Raw genomic sequence first — 5336 nt, 5'->3', positions numbered from 1 at the left:
CTCTCAGCCCCCAGTGGCAAAGCAGTTTGAGGAAAGTTAGATCTCATAGTTAGCGCCTGCTCCCTGCAACTCCAGGCTGCAGGGCCCCCAGTCTCACCTGACAAAGCCTTATATTAATAAACTGTGACTTTATGCTGGATGTACGTGTGTGTAGAAGGAGACAGAAGAGTGTGAAATGAAGCGAAACGTGAAGTAAGAAAATGGACTTGGGGTGAGGGTTAGGTGGTAGTCACACTTTATCTACCTTTTGCTATTTTACAATTTGCCTCCTTGTTAGCACCCTGTATTTGTGCCTCTAAAACACCTCTCTCATACTCTATCCACTTCGGTGTCATGCCTGACCAGCTTTGAAGGGGGCTATGGAGTGACTGAGGTGTCGGAAGCTCTACTACGGACACTACATGACAGTAGCTTGTTTTACCTCATAAAACAAGACTCATTTTGGGCTCTAAAAGAAAGGAGAAAACGAATCCTATCATCTACCATTTCCAACTGGCACAGAAGTACATTTTACTCACTTACATGTCTATATGAGAAATGTTCTAGAAATGGATACTAAATGGTGTTGCCAACAAATATGCATTTCTATTATCTGATACAATAAATCCTGCCAGATTATATAATGCCCTACTGTTCATTTTCAAGATATAAGATTTATAAGAAGATATAAGATCTATAATAAGTGGTAATCTGTACCAAGATGTGGGCAATTTTTGCTTAAATTTTGGCAAAGTCCTTGAAATATTTTTGCTTCACATCTAATTTTCAAGTTTAATCAGCTATCTGGGTTGGTTTCCGTTAATTGGAGGGTTTTTTTGGCTTCAAGGTTGGTTATTTTTGAGGATTGGGTTGAAGGGGCCTTGGCCTTTTCTTTGCCTTGATTTTCCATTTGGGTTTTCCCATTATTTTTATTTTTTGGAGGGACCCGACATTGGACAGCAGCGCAGACTCCTCTCTGTGTTGTGGATTTTCCATTAGTGCCAGTTTTTTCCTCTATGTGTCTTAGGGGACTCGTCTCATTATGACAGGAGAAGGATGATAATTACCCTTAGAATAATGACGGGAATAAATGAAAAGTATAAATGATTTGAAGACCCCATTTTTAGAGTAGTGTTTACACCACCTTAGCAGAATTAAAAGTTGAAAAATCATGACATTTCACCTTGTCTTCCATGGCAGGACCTGAAAGGCTAATTCTGGAGCAAGAGAGAACACCCGGCTAAGGGCACCAAGAAGTCAGGTGAGGCTGCGCCATCTTCCGGGCCAGGGTACTATGCTCAGAATGGTTCCACCTGTTACCTCACACAACACTCTGTTAACCTTAGGAATAAGGTATTATTAGCACATCACATATGTACCTCATAAAATAAGCCCAAAGATGAACAATTAAGAAGCGAGGAGGCCGGGGCACAAAAATTGAAGTTACTTGCCCAAGCTCAAATTGTAAATTATGAGAACTTAAGTCTATCACCTCAAAACTGAAACAATTTGTTGCTGGATAGATTCCAGTGGTTGAGCGAAATTAAAGCTGGGGAGAACCCCAAGGCAATGAGGGGTTGGCACACTGAGGTGGCAACGGGCTTACCTGAGCCCCACAATGTGTTGGGAGGGTTCATCTCCTTTTGAAGTAAGAAATAATGAAACACGTTGAAATAAATCCAATAACGCTGATGTTATTGGCCCTGTCACACCACCGGCAGACAGGAACTAAGTAATGGGACATATCAGCGACAAAGAGAAGTCCCAGGTAGATTCAACCATGGAAATTGACCTCTGCGATATTTAGAATTAATTGTTTTCTCTTCCTACCCAATAAAAGTAAAAGTAGAACTTTCTTTAAAAGAGGAAGTTAATTCCATGTAAAATTACTTGAAGCTGAAAAACAGTATTTTTATCTTATCTGTGCTATCCTATGTTCATGTGAAGTGCATGCATATGCCGCTGGTGTGGCATGAACATTCATCAGTGCAAAAATAGTTCTGACTTCTTTGCTGCCGAAACTCGCTGGTGTGTTCATCATTGGTACAGAAATACCTGCCATAAACTGTTGGAGGACACTCAAATTACACCATTTCAAGAACGGTGCAGACCGTAAATATTCAGTAATAGGCCTGCATGTTTAACAGCTCTAGGCAGAGCTTGCCAAGTGCCCTGCGTATTTTGGCGAGTACGTGCCCTAGTTTAACATCTATTTGTGAACGTAACTATTTCTCGCTATTTTATTTGTTTCGAGAAAACTAAGAGGTTTCTACCTTCTGTGCATTCAGACAGAACAGACTTTAGCAAGTTTGTTCCTAAGGACTGTGCTAAATATGGAAGGCACCTTTTCAATGACATACAATCAAGTCACAGCACAGAGTGAAGGCCACGCCCCCTGCGCCCAAATGCTCAGCCTGGCGACAGCTCGTGTCACTAACCTCGCCGTGTGCTATTCCACTCTGTGGCATCTTTTGCTCCAACAAGCTAAACTGCTCCGGGGCTCTGTACATTTGCCCTGCAGTCTGGGGCAAAGCCTGTACGTTGTCCCAGAGTCCACTGCCAGTGCTCCTGGAACGCGCTCCCACACGCCTCCTCCATGCGGTACCTCCCCTCACACAGTCGCTCACGTGCCACGTCCTCCCGTGCAGCCTTCCTCCTGAGCAATTTCTCTCCTCAGAATTTCTATTTCCTCTTCATCAATATAAGACTTGCATATTATCCAAAATTTGGAAACAATAAAGATAATACATTTTTAAAAAGAAGGAACATAAAAGAAAAGGAAAAGGAGGCGAGCAAGAGGAATAGAAGGAAAACTTGAGAAAGGGAAGAAGAAGGAAATAAAAGAAAGGAGAAGAAAAAGAAAAAAATCACCATAAATATATATTTTGGTAGATTTTCTCTTTTACTTTTTTGATATATATTTTAATATGTTTCTAATTGTGCTAAACATATACTTCCCTATACGGCCAATCCCCACCCCCACCCCCCACACACACAGAATTAACATGGCAGAACAAAATGTCTCAGAGGATCACTCTTTGAAGCGTCTATTTAAAGGCTACATAATTTTCTACCACTGAACCATATCATAATTCACATACTCATTTCCCCTTTTGTGGAGCACACAGATAATTTCCAACTTCTTGTTTTGTAAATTGCTTTGTCTGAAGTTCTCTCATTGCACTAGGAAGTAGGGTAAAGACCTTGGAATGTGGAATTCGATCTGAGTTCAATTGGTGGGGCTGCCTTATAGTGGTTACATGACTTTTAATAAACCACTCACCACACTCAGCCTGCGTTTCTTTATCTGTAAAATAAGAATTGTAATTAATAGTTTCCCTATTTGCATTTGATCATATCTGTGAGTCCCAACTTCCTAAATTATACTCTCACTGCAGAAACCAATTTGTTAGTCAAAACATAACCACTGAGTAGCTATGATCGTGCCTGCCCAATCTCACAGCATCGAGAATACTGCATATGATCAAAGCAAAACATTACTTATGCTTATGGTTTATATTCCCTGATACATTTTCATCTTGAGATCCATATATCCATTTTCATTATACTCTCACTTGCAGGACAGAGGATTCAGTAAATACTTGTTAATCAAATTAATAGAGTGAATCATTTGCTAAATAACATAGAACCAACAGAAATAGTCAGTCGTAAGTAAAACAAAAATTTATGAAGTTGACTACTATATGCCATAATCTGTGCATATAGAAGAGCGATTGTTTCCTATCAACAATTCCTTTAGTTGCCTGGGCATCATGGCTTAATATAGAAAATAAATGTCTCCCAAACTGATCCTAACTCACAAGTTCAGAATGATGATGATATTTGAATGGCATTTTTTTCTATTGCACATTCTTCTATTGAAAAAACTGTGGTTACTCTCCCGAGTCTCTGACACTCAGTCTTTGAATTTTTAGAAGGTTTGAAGGAAATCTGGGCCTTTTCTAAAACACCTGTGAGATGTTTGTGGCTCTTGCCTTCCCATTGTAGTAAACTCCCCCTCCTATGCCTGCTTTTTTCCCCCGTGACCTGGCAACCTGCAGTCCCAGTGTTTTTGCTCATTCTTCTCAACCATGTGAGCCCAGAGATGAACCAACATATCATCGCTACCCAGTGGGCAAGTCAGGCTTCAAAAATGCTCATCCTTTCAATCTCTGGTATGTGGGACAGGTAGATTCGTATTGTCTGTGCCTACAAAATGCTACCCAGAGCTTCCCGCTGGTGATGCCAAAAATGTGGAGCTGCAGATGGAACAGTCTATTTAAAATGGAGTGACTGGAACTGACAGCAGCAGCAGATTAAAATTCGAGGAGGTGCAGAAACGCAGAGCAGAAATCATATTTAGATAATGTGTCATTAAAATTCAAATGATGGCTAATGCTTGCAAGCGGAGATGCGAAACACACATAGAACACCAAGTGCAAATGCACATCAGCAGACACCCCCTCTCCCCCTGGGGATACCCAATCAGGAGAGGCAGGTCAAACAGAAGGGGCCAAGCGGGAGGGATGGTCCTGGCCATTCTTGGTGGCCAGAGTGGCTAGGCCCACTCCTTTCCTGCCTAACACAGATAGAATGTGGATTGCCAGGTAAAGGCTGATATAGAAACCATTTTAAGACATAAAATTCCATCTGGGCAATCTTATTCTAATAGCAAAAACAATAAAATGAAATCTATTAGACATACAAATTATAAGCTCACTGTATTAGTCTGCTAAGGTTGCTATAGCAAAATGCCACAGACCAGGTGCCTTGAACAAGAGATGTTTATTTTCTCACAGGTCTGGAGGCTGGAAGTCCAAGATCAGTGTAAGGGTAGGTTTCTGGTGAGGACTTTCTATTAAGTTATTAAGTAGGAAATGTCTGATTTCCTTAAGTGCCAATAAAAATTAAAATGTGATTAACTTCATTAGTAATCATTGAAATGCTAATAAAAATCCTACATGATAACACTTCTCACCCACACACCCAGATAATATTAAAAAGATAAAACCTGATTATATCAAATAGTGGTAAGGATGTGAGGCAACTAGAATATTTATCCACTATTGGTGGAAGCATTAATTGGTACAACCACTTTGATATTTTTTGGCAATATCTATTAAAAGCAGAACCAGCTTTAAGAACCAGCAATTCCATCCCTAGAAATATATCCAACAAAGATACATACATACACTCACCAAAAAACATATAGGAGAATGTTCATGGCTCAATTATTCATAAAGTGATAAACAGAAAATAAAACAAATGTCCATCCATAGTAAAAGAAATAAATGATGATAAATCTATATAATGAAATACTGTATCACAGTGAAAAAAAAACAAACCACCCAAACTAT

The sequence above is a fragment of the Propithecus coquereli genome, unplaced genomic scaffold, assembly GCF_000956105.1.
Source record: "Propithecus coquereli isolate 6110/MARCELLA unplaced genomic scaffold, Pcoq_1.0 Scaffold88, whole genome shotgun sequence".
Lineage (NCBI taxonomy): Eukaryota > Metazoa > Chordata > Mammalia > Primates > Indriidae > Propithecus > Propithecus coquereli.
The sequence above is the reverse complement of the archived record's forward strand: the minus strand, read 5'-3'. Positions refer to the sequence as shown.